We start from the raw sequence: 15171 nt of genomic DNA on the forward strand, positions 1-15171 counted from the left end.
ACTCCCACATTACCATCTGCGTGTAAAGGCGGACACACACTATGCGACAAGGAGACTATAGAACAGGAGAGGGGGCCTCTATGGGAGACCGTGGGCAGGGTGGTAGTAGTAGTAGTTTTCCTTTTTCTTTCATTCTTTTTTCTCTTATTGTCCAAAACTTGTGTACTGTTGTTTTCGTTTGTTCGGTGTTCATTTTCAAATAAAAATTTTCCAATGGTGTCGTCCTCTTAAAATTCTTCCTCGTAAGGCTGTTGCAGCCTCACGCACTTTACTCTTTCCTCTGCACAGGCCGGGCACCAGAGCAGGAAGTGTCGCAGGTCTTCGTGTTCAGCTTCACACATGTCACACTTGGTTTCCTCTTGCCGGTGTCTGTTTCTGTCTTTTAGTTGCATGTTGTTTGTCTCGCATCTGAATAGCACTTCTGAGGCTTGGTTGTTGGTGTATACCTCCTCTTGTCCTCCCAACTCCAGTCTCCATTTTCTATATATCTTAAGGCTTGCTTTCTCATCCATTTGCCTCTTCCACTCTCTTGTATCCACCTCTCTCATTCTCTGCCTTATACTCTAATTTGTCTCATTCCTCACACTCACACTCAGTCCCTCTGTTGCTCTCAGTCCATTCAACAAGTCTTTCACCCACCTACTCTGTCTCTTCTCTATCACCTCCTCTCCCACCCTTCTCACCAAATCGTTTCCTTCCACAAGAACATACTTTAGGTACTTCCACTGCCCCTCCCTTATCCTGTTTTTAACACTGGAGCTTAATATTTCCCCCCTGAGTGTTGCTTCCTGTGCATACATTGGTGCCCTCAAAATCTTCCTGTACACCCCATTCTCTATCCTCTGCAACTTTTTTATGTCTGTCTTTGTGATGTTTATTATATTTACCCCATACAGGATGGATGGCAGTGCAACATTTGGTTCTGCCTGATCCTGATTTTGATCCTGATGTCACAGGTGGCTCGGGATTTCTCCCCAGCCAGGGGCGGTATACACAAACGTTCTTAGCATCGCTAAGTGCACTTAACGGCAAAGAATCGTTAAGTTTTCTACTTAAAATGGCGCTGGGCCGCTTAGCGCTGAAGCTGGAGCACTTAGCGGGCGGAAAATTTCAGGCGGGGAAGGGGCTCCCATAGCACCGTTAAAAAGGCATAAGTATTGCAACATGGCGGATTACAGCGGGAGGAAAGGCATCACCTCCGAACATATCGGCCTCGTCAAGACGAATTGGAGGCGTGTAATGATTTGAAACTCATCCTGAAATATCTGTGGACTGTGCTGACCGTGCTGAGATGAGTGGTTCGGCGAGGCGGACCTTGGAAACACCTACATGGCCATCACGACTGAAGTGGTGTTCGCTGACAGGTAAAATGCAGGTGCAACCTTCACAGACTGACAGAGATTGAGTGATAACAGACACTGGAGACCCTCCAGGCGATGGCTGGTGACCGCCTGCCACCATCCACAGGCTGTCACACAAGGAGCCCTGGGAGTAACCTTGCTGGAAGCCCCGCGGGCTGCAGTGTGTGGCTGGCGTTATACAGCCCCCAGCCATCGCCTGGAGGGCATCCAGTGTCTGTTATCACTCACCTTAGGTAGTCTGTGAAGGTCCAGTCATCACTGGTGCACGTGTATCTTACCTGTGATCAACACCGGCAGCCACAGACTCCTGCCCAAGGAACGAACACAGGTGAGCCAATATTTTACCTCGCCAGACTTATCCTTTACAATATTCAACTCTTTAAACCTAACACACCTGTTAATCTTGTGACTGACTTCAACAAACGTTTCCCACCAACCTTACCAAACCCTAAACAATACCTATTTGGGTCACTAGTGTCTGTTATTTCATTTTTACTTGACTAACCTCCCAGCGGCGATAAACCAAACCTAATCATATTAACCTAACCTGGGTAAATTTATCATTGACATATAGTTATTTCAACTTAATCTGTTATTTAAGATAGCCAGTTTTAACCAAATCAACAATTATTTAGAAAAGTTGATATTTTTAACCTAACTCAAATGTCAGAAGTGTCCTAACAAAATTACCTTCCTTTGCTTATTTTTAGTAACCAAACCAAATCAATTTGACGTACCGGTAGCTCTTAAACCGAACTTGCTCTAGTACTCAAGCTTGCACACTATTAGTTGCATCACTTATGACTTTTTTCCTTTAATCCTTAATCAACTTGCTTAGAAACCTTGCTCTGACATACCTAACTTAATATAAGTTCACCTCTCCTAACTCAGATAAATTTCCGATTTGTGTTACTGACTATTTTTTAAACAAACATTTTGATTTTGGACGTAATTTTTTTACCAAACTAACTATCATTCAGGATGTTGCCTTATTTTAACCTAACAAAAAATTATAAACGTCACCTGACCTCATTGATCCTACTTAACGAACGGTAGCTATCCTTCCTGTAAAATACCTCCCAGGAATCCCTGGGTGTTGCAAAATGATACTAATACCCATGCTAGCTAGCATTGTAGTATTGTTTAATTTGTTTTGGTCATGGCTTTTTTTTCACATTTAAAATTAATTAGTTCACAGTATATTATGGCTTTTGTTATTTGCAGCTTCCTTTCTTATGAAGATCTAAAAGTGAATTTTATGATTATTCTTAGTCTTACTCCCAAATAGCTATTAAAGTCAATGAACAATGATAAAATCTTTTTGAACAAAAAAAATTGCAAATTGGTCCATGAGTCAAGAGTTTTGACTTCTGGACAAGTATAGATATAGATACAGGGCAGGTACCAAAGCATTTCTAATTGTAATGTATCTATTTGCAGTGATCGTGATGACATTGACAACAACGAGCAAGTCCTCCTAGACCTAGAGTGACCTCAAGCTGGTATTCGGCACATAGCATTATTGTTTAATCATTTAGTTTTTATCATCCAGCATCAAGCAATCTTTCCCATGCAAGAATATAATGCACAATATAAGCAACTTCAATTGCTAGAAAATAAGACAATGTTGCCAGCCCATATAGTGTGCACTGTGCAGTAAATAACTCATGTAGATAATGCCTGTTATTCTATCACATACTTATGTCGATGCAATGTCTTTTAGTTCTTGCTTCGGGTATATTAATTACTAATCCATTCTTATTTCTCCGACGGCCATTTCCTGTGTCGATACGTCAATCAGTTCAGTACTTTTATTTTCTTAGCTTGTGTTTTGCTATTCTTTGCCAATTAAATCACTGGACACATCTTAATAAATATCACAGATTTAATTATCATATATCAGTCCCATAAGTTTATTTCAGATGCTCTTAAAACAACATCTGTCCATTCATAGTCCAACTTAACCTGGTAGCAGCAACAGGCCAAATTTGTGGCTTTACCGTGTACCAGCGATGGGCCACATTTTTGTCATGATATAAACCCCCAAAAATAGATGATGCATAAACTGATCACAAATGTGTTGATATATATTATGAAATGGTTTGCGTGAGTGATGATTTTTTCTCATTTTTCTCGCTCGGAGGAACCTTTAAGAAACATGATCCCTGCAGCTACCAGGTTAACCTCTTTTAGTATAGTACACTAATCAAGAAAAACATCCCAATTAATATATATATATATATATATATATATATATATATATATATATATATATATATATATATATATATATATATATATATATATATATATATATATATATATATATATATATATATATATATGTTGTTTATTTGAACTTGTACTCATATTTCAGGGCCAAACATGATGTGGAAGAAGAAATCAGTTGTCTCCATCAGTCGGGTTTGTGCCATGGCAGTGTCTGGCAGAGGTCCAGTCCATGCCATGGAGAAATTCAGCCCCCAACAATGAGATGGCATGCCAGAGATGGATCCGCAGCTTCTCCTCCAATCAATCAATCCTTGCAATGCCCTTTCTCTTTTCTCTCCTTCTGTACCACCATGCTTACACATAACTGATCCAAGGTACCTAAACTCGTTAACCTCCTCCATTTCTTCACCATTCAAAATTATTTGGCATTCTTTTTCACATTCAATGCCCACTCTATATGGGCATACAAACTCTACAACCTCCCTTCTACTCCGCTCACAAACCATCACTTTACTTTTGTTGACATTTACTTTCAACTTTCTCCTTTTACAGACACTATCAAAAACACTGACCAAATTTTGTAAGTCACTCTCATTTTCTGCAATGAGCACTGTGTCATCAGCAAATAAGATTGAATTCATCACCCACTTCCTTCCCTCCCTCAGCATACATTTTTACTTCAATTTCCCCAACTTTGCCCTTCATTTCTCATAACACCATCCATATAAATATTGAACAACCACGATGACATGACACACCCCTGCCTTAGCCCACTTTCATCTCAAAATGTTCACTTGTTTCTCCAGTAATTTTGACACATGCAGATGCATCCTCATAGAAAGACTGTATTGCATAAAGCAGTTTTCCTCCCACACCATATATCTTTAAGACGTCCCACAATGCCAGCCAATCGACTCTGTCATAAACTTTCTTTAGAATAACTAGATCCATGAAGGCAGCATAGTATTTTTTCCTTTTGCTAATATTTTTTCTAATAAAACACCATCCTGAAGGAAAATATCTGATCCACACATCCTCTTCCCTTCCTGAAGTCTCCTTGTTCTTCACTGATTTTCTCTTCTGTAAGTCTTTGCGCAGTCTCAATTAGGACTTTTCCATATACCTTTCCAGGTAGCCTACACTCAGCAGACTTATACCCCTACAACTCCCACCTCCCCTCTCCTGCCCTTCCCCTTGTAAACTGGGACCATGATGGCTTTTGTCAAGTCTGCTGGGACCTCCCCCCCCCTTCCCAGGCCACTTCACATATCTTGACCATTCATATAGTAACTTCATCTCCACACTTCAACATTTCTGCTGTGATTCCTCTCAATTCATTCATCATCATCATCTCATCGACGCCTGCTCTTAGGAGCTCCCACCAGTGGATGGCCACGGCAGAAGTTTCCATCTTTCTCTATCCGGACACTCCCTCCTTGCCTGCTCAAAGTTTCTCAAGGATCTCTCATCCTTCTCCCTAACGTACTCCTGCACCCTATCTCTCCATTTCACTGGAGGTCGTCCTCTAACATTCCCTCCCTCAATCTAACATACACCCTTCTGGTCATCTTACTCTCCTCCATTCGCTCCATGTGGCCAAACCACTTTAAAGTCACTTATTCCCTTCACCCCCGTGACACATTCCAAAACGCTCATACACACTTTCATTACTTATTCCATCCATTCTACTCACACCACAAGCACTCCTCAAATAACTCATTTCCACTGTCTGCACTCTAGACCTCTGACTTTCATTCCTGGCCCATGTTTCACTTGCATATGTGAGGGTTGGTACTATTATTGTATTTTCAACTGATAACTGATCCAAGGTACTTAAACTCATTGACCTCCTCTATTTCTTCACCATTCAGAATTATTTTGCATTCTTTTTCACACTCAGTTCCCACTCTATATGGGCATACAAAATCTACAACCTCACTTCTACTCCCCTCACAAACCATCACTTTACTTTTGTTGACATTTACTTTCAGCTTTCTCCTTTTACAGACGCTCTGAAAATCACTGACCAAGTTTTGTAAGTCACTTTCATTTTCTGCAATGAGCACTGTGTCATCAGAAAACAGGATTGAATTCAGCACCCACTGCCTTCCCTCAGCATACATTTTTACTCCAACTTTGCCCTCTATTTCTCCCATGACACCATCCATATAAATATTGAACAACCATGGTGACATGACACGCCCCTGCCTTAATCCCACCTTTATCTCAAAATGTTCACTTGTTTCTCCAGTAATTTTGACACATGCAGATGCATCCTCATAGAAAGACTTTATTGCACTAAGCAGTTTTCCTCCCACACCATAAATCTTTAAAACATCCCACAATGCAATCCAATCGAATCTGTCATAAGCTTTTTCTAAGTCCATGAAGGCAGCGTATAGTTTCTTTCCTTTTGCTATTAGTTTTTCTCCTACCATCCTGAAGGAAAATATTTGATTGATTCCATCAGTTCCTGCTGCTTTTCCATTTTTTAATCTTTTTAATGCCTGATTTACTTCTTCATATGTTATACTTCTTTCTTTATATACTCCTCCTCTACCTCCGCTCAAAACTGTTGCTGTAACAGCTGCTGGACGTCCATCATCAAAATTCATTAAGTTTTTGAAATATTCTCTCCATGTCTCTTTCACAGCTTCCCCGTCTTTGAACATCTTTCCATTCTCACCCATAACTTCATTAATTTTCCTTGGGGAGATATTATTGGGGTGATCCTTTTCTTTCGTTTTTTACTTCTTTCCAATATGATTTCCTGTTCCCTTTATATTTTTCACTTAGTCTTTTCCAAAGTCTTCACCAACTCTCTTCTTACTTTCTTTTATTGCTTGTTTTAATTTCATTTTGCATTCTCTATATTTCTTTTTCCTTTCCCTTTTTACTTGCTCAACCACATTTCTTTCTTAAGTTTTCTTAAAAAAGTTCCTTTTCTTTTACTATCCTCCTTATCTCTTCTGTCCACCATGAATTTCCTTTTCTTTTTCCATCTCTCACCACTTTCATGCGTAACACTTTTTTGTTGTAGTTAACACTACTTCTTTAAATGTTCTAAAAACTTTTTCAGTATCTGCACTATCTTTCACACTTTCCCATTTTTCACTTAAGGCATCTACCATTTCACGTTATACTCATCTTTTATTTCTTTTTCCTGTAACTTTTCTATCTTCGGTATTTCCTTTTTTACTTCACCTTTCTTTTCAAACACCCACTATTGCAAGATGGTCAGAGCCATCGAACATCCCGCTTACTACCTTCGCGTCACAGGTATCCTTTCTCAGTCTTCCATCTACTGCCACATAATCAATCAATCCTTTCTACTCATAATCATTCCCCCTCCTCCATGTGTATATGTGGATATAGGCAAAAGTAATAAAGCCCCACACATCAGAAGTTGTATTGCTTTGCCTAGGTTATGCAGATGATGTAGTATTAGTGGAAGGATTTTGCCTGATCCTAAATGACTTTGGTATGGAATGGAAACTTATCTTTAAACATAATAATGGAAATTCACACCAGCAGTAGGACAGCGGGTGCTGGGAAACAATATCTTAGAGGTAATAGAAACACATGGCTATTTAGCATTTGAGATAAGCAAGGAGGCCATAGGAAAAAGCACAAAGAAAAGTAAATGAAGCCAAGGTAAGGAAAATGACGGATGTTAACATCAGTGGTAGAGAAGGGAAATTAGCCAGTATGAATATGGAAGTTGCCTTTGGATGGGGAAAGTAGTAACCCCACAGCTATCTTGTATGGGTCAGCAGGACTAACACTGAAGATGTCGGGAGATTAGAAGTCATTCAAGACCAGTTGGCATGATAGTGTTCACATGCTCTCAGGGGAAATGGGGTGAAGCTTCTGAGAAAGGTCAACAAAGGGGAAGCTGAGTTTCAAAGAGAGGAAATGAGTGAACACCGGTGGGCCAATTAAATTAATATAACACTGGAAATTCAAGACAATCCCCTTTGGAGAAAGGAAATATACAGAGAGGGAAAGCATATGACGACACTGGAGCAGAGTGAAACAATGTGAATGGGAGACCTGTCAAAGATAGTTGAGAAAAGTGGCCTCTGTGAATGGAGAAGTACCTATGCCTATCTATAGTACAGCAGATAGGTGAAGAAGCTCGGGAAACATTAGAACATTTTATAATAGTACTAGTGATTGTGTGCCTTGACCCACTGAGATAAAGATATACCAGAGTAACCTGACAAAGTTGATATATATCAAAATAAATAAACAAGAAAGTCACTGAACACACGAGTCTGAAATTATGGTAGCCATCTCACGTGTGGCTAATGCATTATGTGTTGTATGTTGGTCTCTGAATACAGTACAGTGACAAACAGCTTGAATATTGAAGAAACTTCAAACTATTAAAGAGTGTGAGTTAACGCATCTTAGCACATTGCATTTTGACAGTAGAGGGGTCAGGTTAGGTTGGTCATAGGCTAGGCATAGTTAGGTTTGGTCAGGTCTGGTTAGATTTAGTTTGTTTTGACTTGTTTACTTTTATTATTTGGTAATTCCGTGTGATACGCTTCGCGCTACGCCTTTGTTGTCACCGGCGGCTGAGGAGACGACGTCAGGGCAGTAATATACATATTTTACCAAAACACATAAAAGAATAGTGGAGGTACACCGGAAACATGAAAAGATGCACCTTTATAACGATCATAGGCAATAAAGACCACAAGAGGAAGAAGAAGAAGGCTCGTTTATGTCGATCATTTACTCCACTGTTGTGTCTATTGTTTCCAAACAAGCTTTTGTGTACAGATAGATAACGTGTTGAATGCATTATAGCTATTTCATCTCTGCATAATATGCACTGTGGTAGCTATATACAATGCTTTTGCAAGTGGTCGTTTTGCTAGGCGATGCACTTCATACCGGTATTTTGCTCAAAAAATACTTAGCTTAGAGTCCGCTAAGGGGAATTCTAAGTAATACTTAAGGGCCTATGCTTAGCTAAAAGCTGTTAAGTGCAAGGCTTAGTATTATTCTTAGAATATTTGTGCATACGGCCCCTGGGTCTTGGATGTTGGTCAGCGTTGCCAAGCCTGATTTTTTATATCCGCTACTCTGAGGGCATGAATGAATGAATGAATGAAGAATGGAAAAAGTAAAGAATAGATAAGTCGGAAGAAACGAAGAAAGAACGAAAGAGTTAGAAGGAAAGACTTTAAAGAACCCGCTAAGTGTGACTGCCATGGGCCCAGCAGCGTATGCTTCCCGTTACTCACGCGTATCAACGAACAAGGAACATGTGCACGTGGGAGTCCAAATTGCATATATTTCTTATACACGACAAAATCTCGCTCCCATTAGCCGACTTTAATACTCGCTAAATTGTACGAAAACATCGACCTGGAAAATGGCAAACTTGCAACGCTGAATGTTTGTTTATATATTTTAGCATAGCTGATGGTTTTAGATTTGATTTAATTTTCATTTTAGTTGTATTATCAGACTATTTACAGCCCTTTCCTAGGTGGCGATGGATAGTTCAAGCCTTTAACTATTTCCATGGGTAGTCACAGCCCCGCCGATGGTCTGGAAATAGGAGAAAATAATAATAATAAGCTTTTTCTCCTTCATCTTGACCCATAGGTAATGCATTAGGAGGATGGCAACAATAACATCCCATTTCAAAGCCATGTTTCTCCTATTTCCAGACTATTTGCAGGCATTTCCAGGGTGGCGATGGATAGTTCAAGCTTTCAAGTATTTCCACGGGTAGTGACAGCCCCGGCGATGGTCTGGAAATAGGAGAAATTGGCAATAATAAACAACTTTTTCTCCATTTTTCCGTCGCTTCTTCACACTCAAAAGAAATCAAACAGCAATAAAACGAAAAAAATAATTAATAATTAAATAAAACATAAATAAAACAAGAAAAACATTAATAAAAAATAATTAGAAAATGTTAAAATTAAGATTAAAAAAGCAAAAAACGTTAAAACATATAACAAAATAAATCAAACACATAAACGAAACAAAATAATAGAAATAAAATTGAAATATAACGAATAAAACAGAAATATATATATATATATATATATATATATATATATATATATATATATATATATATATATATATATATATATATATATATATATATATATATATATATATATATATATATATTGTTAGGAATATGCTGTATGTGTGTGATTGCATGTGTAATGCGATGAAATCGTAGCATGATGCAATATTAGCTTAGCATGGTGCAACTCAACGTGTTGGGACGAGAGCGACAGAGGGGAGTTGCGAGCGAGAGGCGCTGAGGGACAGTTGAAGGTGTCGAGCGGGAGGCCAGTGTGAGCAAGACGCGTGTCGGGGATGGCAGGGGTTCAGCTGAATGCCCCGTTCGTGAGCGGTGTGCGAGTCTGTCGTGCCTCTGTGTGCCTGGGGCCGTATACACAAATATTCTAAGAATAATACTAAGCCTTGCACTTAACAACTTTTAGCTAAGCATAGGCCCTTAAGTATTACTTAGAATTCCCCTTAGCGGACTCTAAGCTAAGTATTTTTTGAGCAAAATACCGGTATGAAGTGCATCGCATAGCAAAACGACAACTTGCAAAAGCATTGTATATAGCTACCACAGTGCATATTATGCAAAGATGAAATAGCTATAATGAATTCAACACGTTATCTATCCGTACACAAAAGCTTGTTTGGAAACAATAGACACATCAATGGAGTAAATGATCGACATAAACGAGCCTTCTTCTTCTTCCTCTTGTGGTCTTTATTGCCTATGATCGTTATAAAGGTGCATCTTTTCATGTTTCCGGTGTACCTCCACTATTCTTTTATGTGTTTTGGTAAAATATGTATATTACTGCCCTGACGTCGTCTCCTCAGCCGCCGGTGACAACAAAGGCGTAGCGCGAAGCGTATCACACGGAATTACCAAATAATAAAAGTAGACAAGTCAAAAACAAACTAAATCTAACCAGACCTGCCCAAACCTAACTATGCCTAGCCTATGACCAACCTAACCTGACCCCTCTACCGCCAAAATGCAATGTGCTAAGATGCGTTAATTCACACTCCTCAGTAGTTTGAAGTTTCTTCAATATTCAAGCTGTTTGTCACTGTACTGTATTCAGAGACCAACATACAGCACATAATGCATTAGCCTCACGTGAGATGGCTACCATAATTTCAGACTCGTGTGTTCAGTGACTTTCTTGTTTATTTATTTTTATATATATCAACTTTCAGTCAGGTTACTCTGGTATATCTTTGCCTCAGTGGGTCAAGGCACACAATCATTAGTACTATTATAAAATGTTCTAATGTTTCCCGAGCTTCTACACCTATCTGCTGTACTATAGATAGGCATAGGTACTTCTCCATTCACAGAGGCCACTTTTCTCAACTATCTTTGACAGGTCTCCCATTCACATTGTTTCACTCTGCTCCAGTGTCGTCATATGCTTTCCCTCTCTGTATATTTCCTTTTTCCAAAGGGGATTGTCTTGAATTTCCAGTTATATTAATTTGGCCCACCGGTGTTCACTCATTTCCTCTCTTTGAAACTCAGCTTCCCCTTTGTTAACCTTTCTCAGAAGCTTCACCCCATTTCCCCTGAGAGCATGTGAACACTATCATGCCAACTGGTCTTGAATGACTTCTAATCTCCCGACATCTTAAGTGTTAGTTTTGCTGACCCATACAAGATAGCTGTGGGTTACTTTCCCCATCCAAGGCAACTTCCATATTCATACTGGCTAATTTCCCTTCTCTACCACTGATGTTAACACCCGTCATTTTCCTTACCTTGGCTTCATTCAGTTTTCTTTGTGCTTTCTCCTATGGCCTCCTTGCTTATCTCAAATACTAAATAACCATGTGTTTCTATTACCTCTAAGATATTGTTTCCCAGCACCCGCTGTCCTACTGCTGGTGTGAATTTCCATTATTATGTTTAAAGATAAGTTTCCATTCCATACCAAAGTCATTTAGGATCAGGCAAAATCCTTCCACTAATACTACATCATCTGCATAACCTAGGCAAAGCAATACAACTTCTGATGTGTGGGGCTTTATTACTTTTGCCTATATCCACATATACACATGGAGGAGGGGGAATGATTATGAGCAGAAAGGATTGATTGATTATGTGGCAGTAGATGGAAGACTGAGAAAGGATATCTGTGACGCGAAGGTAGTAAGCGGGATGTTCGATGGCTCTGACCATCTTGCAAAAGTGGGTGTTTGAAAAGAAAGGTGAAGTAAAAAAGGAGATACTGAAGATAGAAAAGTTACAGGAAAAAGAAATAAAAGATGAGTATAACATGAAATGGCAGAGGCCTTAAGTGAAAAATGGGAAAGTGTGAAAGATAGTACAGACACTGAAAAAGTTTTTAGAACATTTAAAGAAGTAGTGTTAACTACAACAAAAAAGTGGTAGGGATGAAAGTGGTGAGAGATGGAAAAAGAAAAGGAAATTCATGGTGGACAGAAGAGATAAGGAGGATAGTAAAGAGAAAAGGAACTTTTTAAGAAAACTTAAGAAAGAAATGTGGTTGAGCAAGTAAAAAGGGAAAGGAAAAAGAAATATAGAGAATGCAAAATGAAATTAAAACAAGCAATAAAAGAAAGTAAGAAGAGAGTTGGTGAAGACTTTGGAAAAGACTAAGTGAAAAATATAAAGGGAACAGGAAATCATATTGGAAAGAAGTAAAAAAATAAAGAAAAGCATCACCCCAATAATATCTCCCCAAGGAAAATTAATGAAGTTATGGGTGAGAATGGAAAGATGTTGAAAGACGGGGAAGCTGTGAAAGAGACATGGAGAGAATATTTCAAAAACTTAATGAATTTTTTTGATGGACGTCCAGCAGCTGTTACAGCAACAGTTTTGAACGGAGGTAGAGGAGGAGTATATAAAGAAAGAAGTATAACATATGAAGAAGTAAATCAGGCATTAAAAAGATTAAAAAATGGAAAAGCAGCAGGAACTGATGGAATCAATCAAAGATTTTCCTTCAGGATGGTAGGAGAAAAAATAATAGCAAAAGGAAAGAAACTATACGCTGCCTTCATGGACTTTGAAAAAGCTTATGACAGATTCGATTGGATTGCATTGTGGGATGTTTTAAAGATTTATGGTGTCGGAGGAAAACTGTTTAGTGCAATAAAGTCTTTCTATGAGGGTGCATCTGCATGTGTCAAAATTACTGGAGAAACAAGTGAACATTTTGAGATAAAGGTGGGATTAAGGCAGGGGTGTGTCATGTCACCATGGTTGTTCAATATTTATATGGATGGTGTCATGGGAGAAATAAAGGGCAAAGTTGGAGTAAAAATGTACGCTGAGGGAAGGCAGTGGGTGCTGAATTCAATCCTGTTTACTGATGACACAGTGCTCATTGCAGAAAATGAAAGTGACTTACAAAACTTGGTCAGTGATTTTCATAGCGTCTGTAAAAGGAGAAAGCTGAAAGTAAATGTCAACAAAAGTAAAGTGATGGTTTGTGAGGGAAGTAGAAGTGAAGTTGTAGATTTTGTATGCCCATATAGAGTGGGAACTGAATGTGAAAAAGAATGCAAAATAATTCTGAATGGTGAAGAAATGGAGGAGGTCAATGAGTTTAAGTACCTTGGATCAGTTATCAGTTGAAAATACAATAATAGTACCAACCCTCACATATGCAAGTGAAACATGGGCCTTGAATGAAAGTCAGAGGTCTAGAGTGCAGGCAGTGGAAATGAGTTATTTGAGGAGTGCTTGTGGTGTGAGTAGAATGGATGGAATAAGTAATGAAAGTGTGTATGAGCGTTTTGGAATGTGTCACGGGGGTGAAGGGAATAAGTGACTTTAAAGTGGTTTGGCCACATGGAGCAAATGGAGGAGAGTAAGATGACCAGAAGGGTGTATGTGAGATTGAGGGAGGGAATGTTAGAGGACGACCTCCAGTGAAATGGAGAGATAGGGTGCAGGAGTACGTTAGGGAGAAGGATGAGAGATCCTTGAGAAACTTTGAGCAGGCAAGGAGGAGTGTCCGGATAGAGAAAGATGGAAACTTCTGCCGTGGCCATCCCTTGTGGGAGCTCCTAAGAGCAGGCATTGATGGGATGATGATGATGAATGAATTGAGAGGAATCACAGCAGAAATGTTGAAGTGTGGAGATGAAGTTACTATATGAATGGTCAAGATATGTGAAGTGGCCTGGGAAGGGGGGGGGGAGACTTGACAAAAGCCATCATGGTCCCAGTTTACAAGGGGAAGGGCAGGAGAGGGGAGGTGGGAGTTGTAGGGGTATAAGTCTGCTGAGTGTAGGCTACCTGGAAAGGTATATGGAAAAGTCCTAATTGAGACTGCGCAAAGACTTACAGAAGAGAAAATCAGTGAAGAACAAGGAGACTTCAGGAAGGGAAGAGGATGTGTGGATCAGATATTTTCCTTCAGTATGGTGTTTTATTAGAACAAATATTAGCAAAAGGAAAAAATACTATGCTGCCTTCATGGATCTAGTTATTCTAAAGAAAGTTTATGACAGAGTCATTGTGGGACGTCTTAAAGATATATATGTCATCATGGTTGTTCAATATTTATATGGATGGTGTTATGAGAAATGAAGGGCAAAGTTGGGGAAATTGAAGTAAAAATGTATGCTGAGGGAGGGAGGGAAGTGGGTGATGAATTCAATCTTATTTGCTGATGACACAGTGCTCAATGCAGAAAATGAAAGTGACTTACAAAATTTGGTCAGTGTTTTTGATAGTGTATGTAAAAGGAGAAAGTTGAAAGTAAATGTCAACAAAAGTAAAGTGATGGTTTGTGAGCGGAGTAGAAGGGAGGTTGTAGAGTTTGTATGCCCATATAGAGTGGGCATTGAATGTGAAAAAGAACGCCAAATAATTTTGAATGGTGAAGAAATGGAGGAGGTTAACGAGTTTAAGTACCTTGGATCAGTTATGTGTAAGCATGGTGGTACAGAAGAAGAGAAAAGAGAAAGGGCATTGCAAGGATTGACTGATTGGAGGAGAAGCTGCGGATCCATCTCTGGCATGCCATCTCATTGTTGGGGGCTGAATTTCTCCATGGCATGGACTGGACCTCTGCCGGACAGCTGGAGAAAGCTGCCATGGCACAAACCCGACTGATGGAGACAACTGATTTCTTCTTCCACATCATGTTTGGCCCTGAAATATGAGTACAAGTTCAAATAAACAACATAATATATATATATATATATATATATATATATATATATATATATATATATATATATATATATATATATATATATATATATATATATATATATATATATATTAATTGGGATGTTTTTCTTGATTAGTGTACTATACTAAAAGAGGTTAACCTGGTAGCTGCAGGGATCATGTTTCTTAAAGGTTCCTCCGAGCGAGAAAAATGAGAAAAAATCATCACTCACGCAAACCATTTCATAATATATATCAACACATTTGTGATCAGTTTATGCATCATCTATTTTTGGGGGTTTATATCATGACAAAATGTGGCCCATCGCTGGTACACGGTAAAGCCACAAATTTGGCCTGTTGCTGCTACCAGGT

The 15171-nt window shown here is 39.0% G+C and overlaps 1 long non-coding RNA gene across 1 annotated transcript; it reads left to right on the forward strand.

Annotated features, from left to right (window-relative positions):
- Positions 1 to 1160: 1160 nt before the first annotated feature.
- LOC126989154 (uncharacterized) lies at positions 1161 to 6223 on the forward strand. Its single transcript, XR_007742933.1, has 3 exons — positions 1161 to 1689; positions 2802 to 2863; positions 3739 to 6223. It is a non-coding gene; the product is annotated as an uncharacterized LOC126989154 (long non-coding RNA).
- The last annotated feature ends 8948 nt before the right edge of the window (positions 6224 to 15171 follow it).

Source organism: Eriocheir sinensis, unplaced genomic scaffold (genome assembly GCF_024679095.1).
Source record: "Eriocheir sinensis breed Jianghai 21 unplaced genomic scaffold, ASM2467909v1 Scaffold1076, whole genome shotgun sequence".
Taxonomy (NCBI): Eukaryota; Metazoa; Arthropoda; class Malacostraca; order Decapoda; family Varunidae; genus Eriocheir; species Eriocheir sinensis.